Source organism: Hemiscyllium ocellatum, chromosome 18 (assembly GCF_020745735.1).
Source record: "Hemiscyllium ocellatum isolate sHemOce1 chromosome 18, sHemOce1.pat.X.cur, whole genome shotgun sequence".
Classification (NCBI taxonomy): Eukaryota; Metazoa; Chordata; class Chondrichthyes; order Orectolobiformes; family Hemiscylliidae; genus Hemiscyllium; species Hemiscyllium ocellatum.
In genome coordinates this window covers 21,732,793-21,753,733 of record NC_083418.1, presented here as the reverse complement: position 1 = coordinate 21,753,733, position 20,941 = coordinate 21,732,793, and the positions used below count along the sequence as shown (strand labels likewise).

The window sequence follows — 20,941 nt, the reverse complement described above, 5'->3', positions numbered from 1 at the left end:
GGAAAAACACGGCAGGTCAGGCAGCATCCGAGGAGCCGGAAAATTGATCAGGAATGAGGCTTGTGGGTCGGGGCTGAGAGATAAATGGGAAGGGGTAGGGTTTGGGGAAAGGTAGCTGAGAAAGCGATAAGTGGATGGAGGTGAGGGAGATGATGATAGGTCGGGGGGGGGGGGGGGGGGGGGAAGTGACGGACAGGTCTGGAAGGTGGTTGTGAGTTGGAGGCTTGAGAGTGGGATAATATGGGGTGAGGGGAAATGAGGAAGCTGTTGAAAACCACATTTATGCAGTATGGTTGCAGGATCCCACGGTGGAATGTGAGGTGTTCCTCCTCCAGACGTGGTAATGGCTTGGCGATGGAAGAGGCCTCAGTTTAGTCCTCAGTAAAGGCCTTAACCTTTATCCCTCTACAGTCCCAGCTTAATGAGTTCTACACACGCTGCGACTTTGAATGTTTCTTACGCCACTCCGCGCCCACTTTTTCAACCAAGACATCCTCCCACCTCCGAGGACCCCTTGTCCTGCCTCCAACACACACCATCCACCTGGACACTCTGTGCTGGCCTGTTACTCGCCATTGACCTTCTTATTTCAAACTGCTGCTGTGATATTGACCGCCTCACTCACTTCAACCTCCCACCGCCACCCAAGCGCAACCCTCCACTCCATCCGCTCCAACCCAACATCAAACCCTCAGACCAGAGGTGGGGCGTGGCACATTAGTACCGATCTCTACACTGCTGAAGCCAGGCACCAACTCACGGCCACCTCCTCCTACTGCCACCTCCTCCCATTGTCACCTCCGACTATGACCTCACCTTCCATCACCAAACCATCATCTCTCAGACCATCCACAACCTCAACACCTCTGGGGATCTCCCATTCACAGTCTCCAATCTCATTGTGTGTGAACCCTGCACCACCTGATTCTACCACTTTCCTAAGATTCACAAGCCTAACTGCCCCGGTCGACCCATTGTCTCAGCCTGTGACTGTCCCACCGAACTCATCTCTTCCCTAATGTGACACCATCCTGACCCCTGAGTCCAGGAACTTCCCACCTATTTCTGTAACACCACCCATACCCTTCACCTCCTCCAAGACTTTCATTTCCAATGCTTTATCTTCACGATGGATATCCAGTCCCTTTACACATCAATCCGCCATGATGAAGGTCTCCAAGCCCTCCATCTCTTCCACAGACCCTCTCATCTGCCTGGCTGAACTCGTCCTCACCCTTAACAACTACTTCCAATCCTCCCACTTCCTCCAATCCAAAGGGGTAGCCATGGGCACCCACCTGGGACCCAGCTATGCCTGCCTGTTTGTCGGATATGTGGAAAAGTCTATCTTCCATTGTTACACCAGCACCAACCCCACCTGTTCCTCTGCTACAAATGATGACTGTATTGATGCCGCCTCGTGCTCCCACGAGGAGGTTGAGCAGTTCATCAACTTTACCAACATCTTCCACCCCATCCTCAAATTCACATGGATCATCTTGGAAAGCTCCCTCCCCTTTCTGGACTTCTCCGTCTCCATCTCCAGCAACCGACTAACCACAGATATATACTACAAGCCCACCAACTCCCACAGCTACCTAGACTACACCTCCTCCCACCCTACCTCCTGTAAAAAGTGCCATTTCTTATTCCCAAATCCTCCGCATTTATTCCCAGGATGACCATTAGAACATAGAAAAATACAGCGCAGTACAGGCCCTTTGGCCCTCGATGCTCCACTGACCGAAGCCTACCTAACCTACACTAGCCCACCTCAGAAAGTCCCAGATAGCCTCCTCCTTCCATGACCACAACTCCCCTTCCCATGTAGTTTATGATGACCTCCAGCTCTTCTCCACTTCACACAAAACCGCCCTTGAATCCTAACCCTGCCAACACAACAAGGACAGAACCCCCCTGGTCCTCACCATCCACCCCACCAACCTCCACATACAATGCATCATCCTCTGCCACTTCTGCCACCTCCAAACAGACCCCACCAGAAATACATTTCCCTCCCCACCCCTATCAGTATTCAGATAAGACCATTCCTTCCGTGACTCCCTTGTCAGGTCCACATCCCTCATCAGCCCACACCCCACTCCTGGCACCTTTCTCTGCCACTGAAGTACAAAACCTGCCCCCAGACCACTCCCCTCACCTCTGTCCAAGGTCCCAAGGGATCCTTCCATGTCAGTCAGAAATTTACCTGTACCTCCACCAATGTCATCTACTACATCTGTTGCACCAGTGTGGTCTTTTCGACATCGGGGAGACAGGACACCTTCTTGCGGATCATTTCAGAGAGCACCTCTGGGCCACCCATACCCACCAATTCCACCATCACGTGGCTGAACACTTCAACTCCCCCTCTCACTGTTAAGGGCATGCAGGTCCTGGGCCTCCTCTAGTGCCAAACCGTTACCGCCCGTGCCTGGAAGAGCAATGCCTCACATTCTGCCTTGGGATCCTGCAACCTCACGGGATTAACGTGGATTCCAACAGTTTCCTCATTTCCCCTCCCCCCCACATTATCCCAGTTCCAAGTCTCCAACTCAGCACCGCCCTCTGGACCCATCCATCACTTTCAGCCTCTGATCTATCACCTTCTCCCTCCTATTGCTTTCTCAGCTACATTTACCCAAACCCCACACCCTCCCATTTACTTCTCAGCCTCGACCCATAACCCCCTTTCCCGGATGGTGGTACTCTCTCTGGCTTACCAGCAGAAGCGAGCAACTAATTGCATGCCCACATACTTCCCATTGTCCTGGATCCTGCTCTGCCTCCAAATTGCATCTAAATTTCCCTTGCCTCAGCTCTTAGCCTCAACTACAGTCCATGGAATTATATTCCATGGTCCCAACAATCCACTGCGTTAAGAACCTTGTGACTGTCAGTAACCCTCAAATCTGTCAAAATCAAAACACTTCATAGTTACAAAAAACCATTACCTTCTGTTGTAGAGTTGTATGCATCTGTGAATGTATAGCTTTCCCCCCCCCCCCGCCCCAGTCTTTGGTCTCTCCCCATAATTATATTCTCTTTCACTGGAATCTTCTGATCTTTCTACATCATACAGTCACATTTAATGTATATTTTATAATGGGGCGATCCAAACCTATACATTGTGCTCAATGGCGCAAGCAGTGCTGTGTGTGAATAGATCACGTCTTTCACCGTGTAGTTTTTGTTATGAATTATTTTCAAATTTCACTTACCTGTTGTGGAATTAGCACTCTGTCCTGTTGGTCATCATTCTGTAAGAACACTGAATGATCATTCATTAGAAAAAGGTAAATTTGTTACCACCATCCGCTTTCAGGGTCGGCTTCTACAGGGTCTGCTTGGTCTAGTGAAGAGAAACCACTCAGCATTCCCATCAGAACAGCTCTCAAATCTTAAACCAGATGTGGTTTATTGCATGATACCAACCAGGTCGAAGTTCCTTAAGAAGATACACACTGCTACACAGGATGAGAATAGCAAGCCTTACTTAGAGATCCTAAGTTGTTTTCCCACTGTGGTGGGTGATTTCAAGAGGACTCTCAATACAGAGGAATCTAGATTATTCGGCTTTTGATTATCTGAATTTTGGTTTATCCGGCAAGATTGCAAGATGCTTGACTAAAGTAGCATTCAATTAACCAAACTAAATATTCCTTGTCTCGGGTCCTTCAGATAATTGAGGTTCCTCTGTATTGGCCTTTTCAGGTCATTACACAGCACCTTCTTTGAACAGAACGATGTCTTTGGATTCAGCCACTTCTGTTCCTCTATAGCGAGTTTTAGCACTTTTCTATTGTAAGGGTTTGAGGGGCATAGTTGCAAAATAAAACAGTCAAGGGCAGGAAGAAGAACAGACCGAGTTTAGCTGTCACTATATTCCATTCAATGTAAATCTTTTATCAACCAGGGTATTCTCAGAGTCACAGGTTGTTGATTCAACCTCCCTTCCACAGCACAGGCGGACATTCCCAAAGAAAGGCTTATGCCTGAAACGTTAACTCTGCTGCTCCTCGGATGCTGCTGCCTGGCCTGCTGTGCTATTACAGTGCCACGCTCTTCGCCTCTGACTCTCCACTGCAGTTTGAGGGCGTGTTATACTGGTGGGGGTGCCATTTCAGTGAGGTGAGACATTAAACTATTGTCATCTGCTTTTCAGGTGGGGCATAAAGCATCCAAAATGGCACTATTTCAAAGAAGTGCAGGAGAATTATCTTTGGAGTCTGTGGAGTATTTATTTTTCAATCAATATCAAAAGAACCAATTATCACTTTGTAGCTTGCAGGAACACACTGAAAATTGGCTATTGTCTTTCCACTTCAAAAAAAGTGCTTATTGTCTATTAAACACTTCAGGATAGATTATGTTCATGAAAGGTGCTATATCAATACAATTCTTTTTAACTAATGATAAAACATATGCTTAATTAATTAGTGATGGGGAAATGCCTGTGCAGTAGCCACTGAAACTGTTAAGAATGGAAATAGTTTCTCAAGGATGATTTAAAATTAGGTTAAAAACGAATTTTAAAAAAGTTACAGGCTACCAATGGTTCTTGTGACACCCTATCCCCATAAGCCCATATTGACCTCAGGTAATCCACCTAGCCAGCACTTCCCATGGCAATTCAGCATGGCTAATTGATTTAACCTGCTCATCTTTGCACTGTGGGAGGAAACCAGAGCACCCGGAGGAAAGCTACGCAGACATGGGGAGAATGGCGACTGTCTGGGTGGAGCTTGTACAAAGACTGGAATTGAACCCGGGTTCTAAGTGCTGCGAGCCACCATGCCAGTTTTGGTGTTACTTCGGTGCATTTTGAAATAGGGACATGTTTTCTCCACTAAGTGTTGGTGGTGGGGAGCATGAAAACTGAAAAGGTGGTAGTTAGGATGTGGTTTCAATTGGAATCGATCTGCTGAGAGATAATGGTGACTAGTTTGTTCTAAAGAGTGAGGAAATGCCACAAACAGTGAGCTCAATCTGTATTTTTATTTTGCCTAAGTGTCAGTCCTATTAGGTATCATGCAGGATTACCAACCTGGTCAGTGCACTCAGTTTTTGGAAGAAATGCACAGCCCTCTAGGAAGAACATTAATGGCCTTTGCCACTGCACCAGCATAAGTGCCACCATCTTATCTGATACCTTGTACTGCACTGCGACCATACCCACCTCCCACTAAGGTTCATGCTCTACCACTCTCGCCATTGCCTGCAACTAAGTCTCTTACTCACCCAGACCCTCAACATCATCAACTGTGTATATCCTCTGTCCTGATGAAGGGTTTTTGCCCAAATCGGTAATTTTCCTCCTCCTCTGGTGCTGCCTGACCTGCTGTGCTTTTCCAGCACCACTCTAATCTTGATGCAATATCTTCTGCATTGCCCACTCACTCACTCAGGACATGTATCCACCAGCACGAAAAGTAAAGGAATGGGCCACCCACTTTCATTTCTCTTTACAGATGCTTCTCTCACGTTCCAGGAGGTAAACAGCTCACAATAGGGCAGGAAGAGTCAAAATTGCTGTTGGAATGCCTAACATTTGGCTCCTCACCCCTTCTGAGGGGAGGATCCAGATTCTGACCACCCCGAACATCTGACTGCTGCTGCCCAAGCCCCTGGACTGGCATCGGAGGCTACCCTTACCTTATACAGCCCACAGTGAAGGCTCGACCCCTCGGCTTGACTGACACCAACTGACCACCATCTCAGCTTGAAGGGTAAAGTGCAAAGAAGAAAGGAAAGGCAAGGCAAGTCAAGATAGGGATGTTGCGAGTCTCTGGGTAGGTTCAAAGTGAGTGAGCAGCAAAGAGAGCGAGCAGAACGCCCTGGAAAAATCAATTTGGTCCAATCCATGAACTGGGTGCGTGTCCCTGAGTGCACTGCAGCATCACAATGCTAGTTGCGGATGGAGCATTGAAGTGCAGAAACATTCTATAATAGATCATAAATGTACCTGGAGGGTTTGTTGAATCTGGCACAGGTGCAGCCAGCCGGTGCCCACAGATTGTGCCCCAAGACATAGTCCAAAGGGCATCTAAACAGCGAGATGACATCGGGAGCGTTCCGACTTTCATGTCAAGAATTCACGGTGTCCAGTTTGATCGCAGATAATGGTGGGATGGAAAGCTACATATTACTGGAGGTGACATGCCCCTGATGTTGCGATAGCTCTCACTGGTCTTCCCACATGATGCTGCCACATTCTTTGCCATAGCCCTCTTGAGATTCTGCCCAATAAATCAGTACAAACATCAACTCTCTCAGTTGAGAAACTGAGACGAGAGAGTCAGAGGAGAATGGAAATCAATTAGGGGTCTGATTTTTGGTCCAGGGTTGAAAAGAAATCCTGACTCTGAACCAGATTCCCAAAAAACTGACACAGAACTTTTAATGTTATTTTGGGGTGGAGGAGGGAAGGGGAGGAGTTGTGCAATGGGAGTTCTGTCCAGGAGAATGGGATGAGTTCAGGGGCAGTCATGGTCCTGAAGACAGGTTGTGGAAAAGGCCCAGTTATTCCAGGGGTTTGCCAAGTTGTTAAAAAGAATTGGATAAAAAGTTTCACTGACCATTCCCAAGCCTCATCCATGTTAGCCCCCACATCTACATACCCATGATTCTTTCTAGCCCCATGCCAACCCAAACTTCTCTATCCATGTCAATGGCAACATACACCCACAATTCACCATCCCAAGACCCTGTATAGCCTCTATACCAATTTGGCGCCAGTGCAAACCCAACAACTTTTGCGCTTACAACCCCATACCAACTCACCCATCATCAACCAATGAATGTTCTTAATTGTCTATTTAAATTGAAAATTGATGAACAAAAAACTAATATCATTGCCAAAAACAAAATCCAAATCCCAACATGAAACTTTCTTTATCAAATTAACGTACAGACTTTGCCCACCAATCTCACCATTATTAGATCATCCAAGATGGTTTGGAGACTCACGAGGGGAGAAATTCATTCACGTCAACAAAGAATTCAATGTGGGTCACAAAGGCACATGCCATGGCACTACCTTCCCACATGTCCAGCACTGCAATGCAAAAACATTTCTTCCACTCAGGATTATATTCTTGACATTGAACATTGTATGCTGAAAACGTGTTGCTGGAAAAGCACAGCAGGTCGGGCAGCATCCAAGAAGCAGGAGATTCGACGTTTCAGGCATAAGCCTTCTTCAGGAATGAAGAGCTTTTTCATAACATACTGTCAGGAACCCAATGGTTCTCTAAGCCAAGATATTATCTCAAAGCCCAAGAAACATCTTAAGGCCAAAGTAAAATGTCAAAGACGTACAGTTTAACAGATGATAATTAACGTGCAATCAAATCATCCCTTAACACAGGGATAGGAGGTGATCATTCTACTATTTGTGATTGGTCTGCCATTTAATATGACCTTGCCTAATCAAAAATTGCAACATCTTTTACTCACACCATTCCCATACCCCTTATGCATTGATAATCAAAAAAAAGTTAGCAACTTCTCCTTTAAAGTACAGTCAAAGGCTAAACCTTCTGGGGCAGAGAATTCTAAAGATTCACCAACTTCTGAGAAAAACAATTTCTCCTCAGCTCAGTCCTAAATGGCATTACCCATTATTTTTAAGTTGTGCCAACCATGGGAAACATTTGTTTTATATATGTATTATAAGTATAAGTATTTTTTAATAAGTATTTTGTGTTTTTTTTGTATTTTCACCTCTTAATCCTTTGAAACTCCAGAGAATATAGGCCCGGCCTTTCTTCATAAGACAGTCCTGCATGCCATGGGATATCTGGTAAATCTTCATTTTACTCCCTATGTGACAATAATATCTTTCCTGAGGTGAAGAGACCATAACTGCAACAGTACTCTGGGTGCTCTCTAATCACACTTCTATACAAATGAAGCAAAGAAGAAAAAAAAATGGGCCTCTTCTGGTTCAGCACAGCAGGTCAGGCAGCATCCAAGGAGCAGGAGAATCGACTTTTCGGGCATAAGCCCTCCTTCAGTCCTGAAGATGGGCTTATGCCCGAAACGTCAATTCTCCTGCTCCTTAGATGCTGCCTGACCTGCTGCGCTTTTCCAGCAACACATTTTTCAGCTCTGATCTCCAACATCTGCAGTCCTCACTTTCTCCTCTTCTGGTCCAGTAGTAATGTCCCTACCTCTGAGCCAGGAGGTCTTGACAAGTCCCAATTGCTTCAGAGGTGTGTAGTAGTGTACCTGGACAGATTGATTAAAAACATCCACAATTGAAGCAAGACTTCACTACGCCTGTACCCGAATCCTCTTTTAATAAACACCGATGTTCCATTGGCCTTCGTAATAACTTCATTTCAATGACTTATTGACAAGGACACCCAATTCCTTTTGCACATCTAAATTTTCCAATCTCTCACCATTTAAAGAATACACTGCACATTTGTTCTCCTCCCCGGGCTCTCTCTCCACCCACCCACTGAAGTAAATAACCTCTCTTTCTTTCACTTTACATGTGAGGTGTTGATGAAGTGGTAACATCACTTGATTAGCAATCAAGTGATGATCTGGGGACATTGATTCTAACCCCATCAGGCAGATGGAGAAATTCAAATTCAATGCAAATAGTATAAAAAGCCACGTTAATGACAACCACATAATCACTGTCAATGGTCATAAAAAACTCTGGTTCACAAATGTCCTTTAGATGGGCAAACTGCTGCCCTTACCTGGCCTAGTCTACATGCGACTCCAGACCCAAAGGAATGCTGAAGACTATTAATTACCCCCTGAGCAACTAGGGAGGGCAATAAATGTTGGCTTCACCAGTGATGCCTGCATCCTATGAACAAGTTTTCAAAAACTGCCCTGATCTTGGTCAAAACACTAAATATGTTCAAATGCTCCTTTACATGTTTTATATCTTCCTCAAAGCAAACATTCTCACTTGGCTTTGCATCATCTGCAAATGTGGAAATATTACTTTTGGCCCCCAGATTGAAATAATTATTGTGATAATGGCTAGGGTCTAATATTAAGCCTTGCAATACCCCACTCGTCTCAGCCTGCCAATGAGAGAATGGTCCATTATGTTCCTACTCTCTTTTCTGCCTATTAGCCAACCTTAATCTGTGTTCATACATACCACCATGTACATTAATTTCAGTAGGCTGTGGGGAACTTTCATCTTTCACAGAATCCCTACAGTGTAAAAACAGGCCATTTCACCCAACAAGTCCACACCAAACCTCTGAAGAGCAGCCCATTCTGACCCATTCCCCTCCCCTCTTATTCTACATTTACCCCCTGACTAATATATCTAAATTATACATCCCTGAACACAATGGACAATTTAACATAATTCACCTAACCTGCATATCTTTGAATTGGGGGAGGAAAGCAGAGCAAGTGGGGAGAATGTGCAAACTCCATAGTCGAGGCTGGAATTGAACTCAATACTGTGGCGCTGTGAGGCAGCAGTGCTAACCACTGAGCCACCGTGCCGCCCATGTATCAGCTAAGTTACAGAATACAAACCTCAGATCACAATGGTGGTCTCTGCACAACATGATAAAGGCTACAAGGCTTCAAAGAGTTTTAAAAATTCACAGAAGATCCCTCTCCCACACTGATAAAGCACAAGTTCAAATTAGAATTCGATGTTGCTACTCCCAATACACTGCCATTACACTGAAACATGGATCCTTCTTGGAAATGGTTGAAACAGCTGGCGTCACCTTGTGCCTTGATTGAACTCTCCTTCCTGCCTATCTCCCTTCCCACCTATCCGCTCCACCCTATCACCTCCATCCCCACCCCCATTTACCCATTGTACTCTTTGCTACCTGGTCTTCCTTCCCCATCACCCCACCCCCCCATTTATCTCTACACCCTGGAGGCTCCCTGTCTCTATTCATGATGAAGAGCTTTTGCCCGATACATCGATTTTCCTGCTCCTCAGATGCTGCCTGACCTGTTGTGCTTTTCCAGCACCACTCTGCTAAACTACAAAGGTTTCAGCTTGTTACATCCATCTGCTGAAATTTTAACATTTTTTGTAGATGACTGAGAGGCTAGTCAGACCAAATAAAGCTAGAGAAATGTGCACAGCAGAAATTTAGTTGGTGGTGGGGTGGGGGATGCTGGTACATTAGCCATGTGGCTAATTGATATCTGCACGTGCTGACTAAATAGGAGTTTGGATGTGGATAATTGCATTTCTCATTAGTAAAATAATTAGTGTCAGACTACGTTTGAGAAATAGGACGCCAATACTTATTATCACACCATGGTCACTTTAATTCTTTTGTGTATCACCACATTTTAGCAAATACAAAGAGCTGAGTGCTTCCTGATCACTGGATGATTTGTTACCTCGGTCACTGAAGTAATAGATGCTTCTGAAGTAAATATACATGTGTGCAATATAGGCCCCCTACTGTGTGAGTTTACATGACTAAAATGTCTACAGTTATTAATCGGACTAGTCACCGATTTCTATTGAACAATACTGGCTTAAGTGAAAGGATCAGCTATTGTAATACTAGACTGGTTGAGATGGGTTATTGTTTAAGTCTGTAAACTATTCAGGAGTCCGGTTGCTGCAACATTTTTTTCTCAAAACTAGATCTTAAGTCCGTTTCCAGTTGTTGGGGTTTGCAGATGCCCCATCCTTCACCAAGATGCTCTCAAATGTATCCTTTGTAGTAGAGGTACTTTCATTGGGGTAGTTGCAATTATTATAAAAGTGCTGCCAGCGGTTCACCTGGGGAGGGCTGTTGCCTAGTGTGGTGGTGAGGCATCAGAACTGACCTTCAGGCCCAGCGAACTAACTTACATACTTACCATCAACCCGAGCTACAAATCTTCTCAAAGATCACTAGGATTTAAATGTATTTGAAAAGGCAATGACAGATTAGGGATAGTCAGTCTGACTGTGGGTGTGGAAAATCATGTCTCGCAAACATGATTAAGTTTTTTGAAGTAGTAACAATGAGGATTGCTAATGGCAGAGTGATGGACATGATCTGCATGAACTTCAGTAAGGCACTCAAAGGCTCCTCGCGGTAGACTGGTTAGCATGGTTAGATCACATGGAGTGCAGGGAGAACTAGCCATTCGGGTACAAGATTGGCTTGAATATGGTTGTGGAGGGTTGCTTTTAAAACTGGAAGCTGGTGACCAGTGGTGTGCCATAAGGATCAGTGCTGGGTCCACTTCTTTCCATCATTTATATATATGGTTTGGATGTGAACATAGGAGGTACAGTTAGTAAGTTCGTAGATGACACCAAAATTGAAGGTGGAGTGGACAGTGAAGAAGGTTACCTCAGGTTACAACAGGATCTTGATCAAATGGGCCAGTGAGTGAGCTGAAGAGTGGCAGGTGGATTTAATTCAGATGAATGTGAGGTGCTGCATTTTGGAAAGGCAGATCAGGGCAGGACTTGTACACTGAATGATAAGTGTACTGGGGAGTCTTACTGAACAAAGAGACCTTAGAGTGCAGGTTCATAGCTCCTTGAAAGTAGATTCACAGGTTAGAGAAGGTGGTGTTTGGTATGCTTTCCTTAATTGGACAGAGCATTGAGTATAGGGGTTGGGAAGTCATGTTGAGGCTGTGCAGGACATTGGTTAGGTCTTTTTTGGAAAATGATGTGCAATTCTGGTCTCCCTCCTCAAGAAAGGATGTTTTGAAACTGAAAAGGATTCAGAAAACATTTACAAGGATGTTGCCAGTGTTGGAGGAATTGAACTATAGGGAGAGGTTTAATAGGCTGGGTATGTTTTCCCTGGAGCGTGGAGGCTGAGGAGTTTATTAAAATCACGTGGGGCATGGATAAGGATAATAGACAAGGTCATTTCCCTGGGTTGAGGGAGTCCAGAACAAGGATTATGGTGAGAAGAAAAATTTAAAAGGGACCTAAGGGACAACTTTTCATGCAGAGGGTGATGCGTGTGGAATGAGCTGCCAAGGAGGTGGTGTAGGCTGGCACAATTACAACATTTAAGATGTACCTGGATGGGTATATGAATAGGAAGGGCTTCGAGGGATATTGGTCAAGTGCTGGCAAATGGGACTAGACTGGTTTAGGATATCTGGTCGGCATGGGCCAGTTGGACCGAAGGCTCTGTTTCCATGTTGTACGTCTCTATGACTCTATAGTCATAGAATTTGACAGTTCAGGAGGCCATTCGACCCATTGTGTCTGTACCGGCTCCCGAAACTGCCTACCAGCTAGTCCCATTCTCCAGCTCCATCTCCATCACCCTCTAAATTCCTCACTTACAATTATATATCTCTTTTGAAACAGCCTGTGAAATCTGCCTCAACCCATTTTCCCAGGCAGTGCATTCCAAATCCTAACACCCCCCTTGAGGAAAGGCATCCACATTTGATTATACACACTGTTAACAGACCTAGCTTACCTGTAGTTCATAACAGAACTCACTGGTTCAGTCAGTGTAAAATAACAGTCTATTTAAAATCCAGAGTTGGAAATGGGAGGGTGGAATTTTGAAGCTTCTCCTGAGGGGGTCAGGTATGTTTTGGCGCCAATCATTTGGCCTCGCCGTTTTGGCGCTCATAACTTTGGCGCTGAGCTGTTTTGGCGCCAATTCAGAATTTAAAAAGTCTTGTTTGAGAAGAGAGGATGACTAACAACCCGATGTAATTTTCTCAACTAGCAAGAGTTGATAGTCAAAGCTGTAATGACCCGCTGTAGATTCAAATCTCATTTTGTAATCATTTTCTCATTTAACGATTGTTAATAGTCATCTACTGCCTTGATAATACGTAAGCCCTTCTATCTTCAGATTGGAAAACTGTGATACAATTTTCTTTCTATTTTATTGTCCAGCCCATACCAGAAATGGCTGAAAATATTCTAAGGAAGAGAGACAAACCAAAATTTTCACACGATGGTTATCTATATGTATTTGATAAATGTAGCAAGATGTAGAAATTCATTTTTATAATGAATAGGTTAAACATAATGAATAAAAAAAATTAGATTCATTTCTTACATTGCAATAAAAATGAATTTCTTACGGGCTCTACAAGCCATTTTTTAATTCTGAATTGGCGCCAAAACAGCTGAGCACCAAAGTAATGAGCGCCAAAACGGCGGGGCCAAGTGACCAGCGCCAAATAGTCCCATTCTGTCCTGAGGTGGGTTTGGAAGTAGGGGAGGCATTGCATCAAGCAGGAGGGTGTTGGGGACGGACACAACTGCCTTCCCAACTTTCACCTAATTAAGTCTGGGGTATGGGATGGCTTTCCTGGCCTGCTGCCAATCAAGGCTATCTTGAAGGCTTCATCCCATTGTCTGGTGGATTGGGCTGGGGGAGGTGAGGAGGTTGTGTGGGGGGGGGGGGGGGGGGGGGAGGAAGAAGGGTTGGGGGGAGAAGGGTTGGGGGCAGTTGACCACAGTTGGGGATCTCCAGAAAGCAAGTCCCTGACGAATCTGCTCGCAGTTCTCAAAGTGCCCCTTAATGGCTCTAAATGCCTAATTGAAGGACTCACCATCACAGAGTGTAGACCACTGTCAGACAAACCCCAGACTTTAACTCCAAGCCTCCTGCCCTTTCCCCATTGGGCCCATGCCAATCTCACTACCTAATCCTGACCCTCTGGTCGATGTCTTCCACTACTCCCTGCAATGATGTTGGTGGTAAAGAGGGGTTGACAGCTTGTGATTGGCTGGCAGGTCTCAAGGGGTATCTAACCGACACTAAACAGTTGGAGTATGCCCCAGACACTTACAAAAATATACAATATTCTGACATTTCCACCTTGGAGTTCAAGTCGAGCATTCTACCAATCACCCCAAAGACTGGATCTAAAAAATCTCCATGGTGTCAGCTGCATTCTTTTGACAGGTCTGCCTACTTTACTATTGTTGCAGAAGCCAGATAGCAAACTAGATGTAATCGCAGAGTTCTACAAGCCATATAAATCATGAAAAAGATTGTCCAACATATCGAAAAGATAGTCAAAGGCACCAAATTTCCTACTGGATTAACTTTACACAAAACTGCAAATCATAGATATATGGTACCCTTCTCACTGAGGCAACTCTTCTTGCTAAGTTGGTCTCCTGTCTCGGGTCCTTCGACTATAAACTGTCTTTGTAAGTACCAGCCTTTCTTCCCTTGGTGGGATTAGCTAGGTATCTGTGGATGCACAGAATGCAATAGCAGCAAGTGGACAGAACAACAAGAGAGTGTTATTAGGAAATACACTCTCCACTGAGTGCAGAAATGAAAAGACCAGGCATGAGAAGGGATGGATATGTGGCTATTCCGTGGCAAGCACAAAGAACAGAGGAGTACTTCATCAGGGTGGTCTTGTAGCACTCTACAGCGTTTCTCACATGCACTGAAGCCTTGAATGGCTGTTATAGCATCTTCATGCATCAATCGCTTGATTGGAACTACAAACAGGAACAAGCAAAATCTACTTTTATGTAAATTATGAGATTTATTAGATTCCCTTTGGGGTGGAAACAGGCCCTTTGGCCTAACAAGTCCATACCGACCCTCCGAAGAGTATCCACCCAGACCCATTTCCCTTTGACTACTGCAGCTAACACTATGGGCAATTCAGCATGGCCAATTCACCTCGCCTGCACATCTTTGGATTGTGGGAGGAAATCCACACAGACACGGGGAGAATGTGCAAACTCCACACAGACAGTCACCCGAGGCTGGAATCAAACTTGGGAGGCAGCAGTGCTAACCACTGAGCCACCGTGCCACCCAAGACGACTAAGGATGGGAGCAGAACCATAAAAGCAATCCAACTTATTATAACAACTGAGAAAGAAGGCAATGTAATCTGGGTACATTTAACTTTCAAGCATATAATCTATCCCCAGTCAATGGGCCAACTGCTGCAGCACTAAACTGGCCTTCACTGATGGACTGCCTTCAGCAGTTTGGAATCATTCTCCAAAACCAGGTTTAGTTACAGCCAGCAAAAGGATTCAGGAAGTAATGGTTCAATACAATATAACAAAGACGAATGGTTTTGAATTGCTGTGGCAATTCTTCCATCCAGTGAATTGCCAAGAGTAGTGATGCAATCATGGGACAAAGGTCAGCAAAGTTTACAGCATTTCAGCTTCATCCTATGATCAATGGAAGAAGAAATCTCTCAAACCTATTCTGGAAGTAGCTGGAAAACACCACTCTCCCCCTGGGAGGATTAACTCAATTGCCAACAGCTTCTTAAGGACATTTGGCAACCCTGACAGAAAGAGGGGTCTGAACATTTCTAAACCATTGTAGCTGGATTGTTCAGGTGGGAAAGGTTAGAAGACTTACTGCCAGCTTTGAGACAGTTGGAAACACTCTCCACTCTATGCAATTGATGTAGCAATTCATACAGTAAGCTGAACAAGTTATAGTCTCCAGTTTTCTAGTCCCAGAAACCTGGAAGGCAATCATTAATGTCCTACAAAAGGTCTTGCTATAGCTTTTCTTTCTACATCTTTGCTTCTCAAAAAAAGTGTTGCTAAGCCTTTAAGGATTTCCTAGAGATTGAAGGTCAACTTTCAGGACACTGCTGTGAGCAATCCTGAGGAAGGACCACAGGGACATTAAAACAAAATTCCTTCCAACATTTATGTTTAGTACATGCAAAAATACTGAAAATGGGCAATTAAAAGCTGTTAGGCTGACAATCAAGCATCATCCAATTGGGTATTGGGTATTCTGGCTTTCTAATTGATATGGGAAAGCAGTGCATTATGAAAGGAAAACTTTGGCCGTTTAATGACATGGGGCAAGTCAGAGGGCGAAACTTCCAGGAATGCTTTTAATCACAGTTAGCAACCCTATTCTCACACAGAACTTGCTGACCCTTGAACCTATTACCAATTGCTGGCATTCCCACCATCCCTGGGAGCCAAATGGGAGTCCAAACCTGCCACATTGTGTAGAATTATAGCTATCTTGTGTGCCATAAATAATTCAGACAACAGGCCATTTGCTGTTACTTACAGGAAGGCAATAGCTACTGAACAGAGTTTCAAGCAACCCTATCTTGTTTACCTTAAAAGAATCCTATTCTCAGCATTATCCAAGGTGCTGTGTTACATGCAACAAAGCAGATTTCAAAGTAAATATGCTGTCCATTACAACGCTGTTACCGCTCTGTCAATACATAGCGAAGGCACCTTCAAAGCTTTAAACCTGGGTACAATGCTATCTGACACACATAACCCAGCACAATGGCACTGACTAGCTAGATTGAATGGCCTGCTGGTGTACTGTAAATTCTATTTAACGTAAGCAAAGAACACTGCAGACCACAGCAATGGAACATCTTTTAAAAATGTTTAGCATTATCATAATAGTTGACATTATTCCTCGCAATACTTCAAACTGGAAAAGGGAAATTACTTTTAGTATCGAAGAGGCTAGGATCCTCCATACAACTTTATTGCTTCTGGCTGTTTGGATTAAAAGGTTTCAATTTAGAGATTCATTGGGAGAACAGGGGAGGGGAAGAAGACCAGACAACAACTCCACGTTCCTGGTTAGCATACAATGTGAAGCAAGGAGCGTTAAGCTTGTACAAGATCCAGTTGGTTCTGCTTCGATCCAGTTCAAACTTGTATTTTCCTTTTGCAGACGACAGCCTGTTTTAGCTGTCCAGCACTTTGTCAAATAAATCTAATTTGGTTAGCAAATTAATATCTTGGCTAAGCTAGAAGTTGTTCGAAGAACTTGTGAAGTATTGCAAAAACAAACAACCAAAAGAACAATAAACAGATTCAATGGATTTTTCAGGTGTTAGAAGTTTGTTAAAGTCAAGTGAAAGTTATTTCTGACAGCAATTTCTTAATCTGTGAAGACCTCTCTTTGTACAAACATCCCAGTACCAACTGTGGAAAGTGAAGTTTTCCCATATGGGAGAAAAATTCCCAAACCTCATTCAAATGCTTCAGAGTAGCCCGAATTTCATTTTGACCCACAACAATTGTATAACCAGCCATTCGACAAATGTTGGAAAATATGTATCAGTGATTTTAAAATGGGTTATTTACTAAACCATGGTTTTGACTTTAATTGTAACCATTCTTTTAAAACAGGTCATTTAGCAATTAATTCACCAAATTAAACTATGTATCCAAAGTTTTCATTCTCATCTATTTTCTTTACGGAGGTACATCTACATCTCAATCATTTGTGCTTCTTGAAGTCTTTTCCAACCACGAACACTTTTCAATTGTAGTTTAAACTGCATCAATCCTATCACATTCAGAAACTCAAAAAGAACTCCAATTATTTGTTATTTTACAACAATGGCTATTCTACAGAAGTACTTCATTAGCTGTCTTGAGATTGGGAAAGGCTCTCTCTGGATGCTAACCTTTCCATTACACGAACATACCTCAACCACATCTGAATAAAGAACACCGCAACGATTCTCCAAAGAGCCAGATTTGTTTTTAACAGTGTATTCTCAACTTCATTGCTCATTTTATCAAGTTTAATTCATTTATTTCTCTTCTGATTTCTAACCTTATGGCTAAAAAGTGTAAATTTCCAATCGCTGATCTGTGCAGTGGTCTCAGTGCAATACTGGGCCAGAGTGGTCTATGGGTGTCAGTTGGGTTAAAATAAGGCTTCTATTCCTGATCACTAACCAGAGTGAAAAATACTAGCGTTGGCAGGATTTGGCTCCACTGTGGATTAGTTACACAGGATGATTAGGGGCTGGGAGCAAGCTTTTCTCCAGCAGGAGGGACAACATTCTTGGGGGGGGGGGGGGGGTTAAAAGGAAGGAGGCATTAAGAATAGACTTCCTTCAATTTACACATCTCAAGGTTGTTCTATACAGTTAGTTATTGATTTGTGAAAAAAGTGGTGTCAAGGTTTCCAAAAAGACTATTGCAGCAGTCAATTTGAATTTAACTAGATCCCCTGAACAACAGTTCACCTCTTACTGATGCATATAAAGGTTCTGTTTTCCCCTTCAATCTGTGAATAGTGCCACAGGATGATTGAAATGGTGCTGCGCAATGTTAAAGGAGACGCTCCCCTCTCCTCAATTTCGAAACTAGCAGCAGCACCCCACTCATCTAGTAGTAGAGTAGGACCCTCAACTGGAATCGAGTTTGAATGACTCCGATTCAAGGGCAAAGGGAAAAAGGAGTTCTCAAGCACATTTCAAACCAAATTTCCAGATTCCTTTTCCTTTCCAGTCATTACAGGGAACAACATGAAACCTCACAGCCCAACCTCTGCAAGTCCCATGATGTTCCTGAGTAATCTTTGCCCAATTTCTAACAATCTCACTCCTATTGATATGCTCTGTCCCCACCACTTCACCCCCAAACCCCACCCTCGCCCCAGCCACCAATTCCAGTCTTCCTCTCCGTTTATTTTTCTTCCTATGATCCCTTATTTCATTTCTCTCCTTCCTCCTGTTTATCTCCCACAGGGATTGGCAGTCTGGATAGTGTTGTCCAATTTTGAGCGGGTGGGGAAGAGAGAGAGAGGGAGGCGTTGATATCTCCCCACACCAGGGTGTTTTGTTTTGCCTCCTTGTGTGTGGCCAGTGCTTGAACTCGGGAAGACCAAGCGAACTCGTGGGCTCCTGCGGCTCAGTGAAGCGAGGGGTTGGGAACACAGGAGGGGCAGGGTATTGCTAAACTCACTGGCGCTCAATTCCCGTGAGCCTGGCCCCTAGATCTCACATCCTTCCTAGTCTCCTTTCAGTGATCACCCCTCTTCCCCCCCCCTCCCCAATCCACTCAACTCCTCGGCCATACACGATCGCCAGATGATTCTCCCACCTTACACCAAGCAGCTCCAAGCACCAACCCCCCCCCCCACTATGATAACCCCCAAACTCGCCCTCGACAGCGCCTAAACTCCCACTCCACCCCCCCAAAACAGCCCCCAACCCTCCCCAAAGTGCCACATCAAAACAAGCCCCAAACCCCACATCCTCCAAATCCCTGCAATAGTCACAAACTCCCACTCCCCGACAAAAAAACCCTAACCCCACAACAGTCCCGAACTCCCAACCCCACAATAACCCCCAAATCCTCACAACAGCTCCCTACAATAGCCCCCCCAAACACCCACCTCCTCCCACAATAAACCCGCCTCTGTTTCTCTGCCCAGATGCATCCACGCACTGCGCCCTGACTTTGCAGGGGAGCTTTTCCACCTCAATCTCCCCCCACCCTCACCCCTGGGGCTGGCCGCTCCTTCTCACCAATAGCTCGCTGTAATGAGCCCGGCTCTCCAGCCCTGCCGGTCCGGTCCTGCAAGAACTCACCCTCCCACTTTCCTCCTCCAGCACCACTTCAACTTTCTGCATTTTGTTAAACCGTGATGAACGCTCTGCGGGAACATCTGTGTTTGTTTTTCCTGCTCACTTGATAACGTAGCCCGAAACCCCCACAACATGTTGGGGAGGGGGGGCTACTTGAATAAGACAGAGAGAAAAGTCAGCGACCCCCACCCCCCCTTCCAGCCCCACTTCTTCCCCGTTTCCCCAGAGCAAAGTTCCCATTCAAACTTCCAGTCCCAGGTCCATGCCCAATCCCATTGTCCAACTGCAGTCACAACCCCGCTCTATATAAAGTCTGGAAACTGCTCGGAGACTTCTCTCTCCCTGATCCTCTGCTCCCCACACAATCTGACCCGTGCAATCTCTCCCCAGCCCTCATGGGGATCAGATGCAACAATTTTGGTTAAAAGCTAAAAGATGCAGCAGTTAGTCAAATATAAAGGCACCCACTCAATCACAGACTTACTTGTAGGGTTCGCTTGTGGTGCGGTATTTCAGCCCAGGGTCTGTCTCTTCACTCACTCCAAGTCTTTTGAAACTAATTGAAGCTGGAAAAAAACATTTAAATTACCCCGACATCGACGTCACGCTCACGTGACAGAAACACCTTTCAAAATAATGGATTGAGAAGTGTTAACTTGAGCAAAGGCTTCGGGGGTTGTTGAACGAAGGGGCACAGCCTTTCATTAAACTTGATAGATCTTGCATTCATTTGATATTCTGACCTTTGCATTCATCGTGGATTCTGACTGACCTGACCCCGCTTCCCTTATTTCTATTGCTTCAAGATTTAACCACACTCAAGGTCGAAGCATTGTCATTCTAAGAGCTATGCACTTAAGAAACGGTGAAATTATCCAAAGCCATATTTGCTCAGCAGTTGCTTTAACGATAATGAAATGCCCTGCAAAGTGCTAGGTATCAGCATTATTCAAATGGTAGCACTGTGGCCTCTCTGTCAGAAAGTATGGATTCAAATTATAATACAAAGTTCTGAACATGTAATTTAGGCTTGATTGCAGTGCTGAGAGGGTGCTGCACTGTTGTTAGTGCAGTCTTTCACATGAGGCATTTAAGACCCAGCTGCCTTGCCTTCCTTTTCAAGTGGAAGATCCCAAGGAGTCTTTCCTTAGCAGAGTATGCACTCCTTCCCAGAGCCATGTCCCATATTTGTCCCTGGGGTAGCATTGTCTGTTTAATTGTAGTCACACCTCCTACATTCCCATAGTGACTGCACTTCAAGCATGCACTTCATTGGCTTTGAAGTATTTTGGAGTACTCTGAGGTTCTGCAATGTGGATTAATGCAAGTTCTTCCCTTATAGGGAAAGGGAGGAAATCAGACCATAAAAATCATAGAATTGTAACAATACTGGAGACCAGTCAACCTGTTGTGTCTGCAAAGGAGCAATTTACCTAGTGTCACTTAGAGTCATAGAGATGTGCAACACGGAAACAGACCCTTCAGTTCAATTCATCCATGCTGACCAGATATCCTAAATTAATCTAATCCCATTTCCCAGCATTTGACCCATATCCCTCTAAACCCTTCCTATTCATTTTCCCATCCAGATGCCTTTTAAATGGTGTAATTGTACCAGCCTCCATTACTTCGTCTGGCAGTTTATGCCATACACAGA

At 44.6% G+C, this 20,941-nt stretch overlaps 1 protein-coding gene across 1 annotated transcript in view; it reads right to left on the bottom strand.

Annotated features, from left to right (window-relative positions):
• Positions 1–19,864, bottom strand: part of mdka (midkine a) — an 86,474-nt gene extending 66,610 nt beyond the window's left edge. The window contains exon 1 of the mRNA XM_060838416.1: positions 19,769–19,864. The gene's annotated coding sequence lies outside the window, so the exon portion shown is untranslated. The remainder of the gene's footprint in view (positions 1–19,768) is intronic.
• Positions 19,865–20,941: the final 1,077 nt, after the last annotated feature.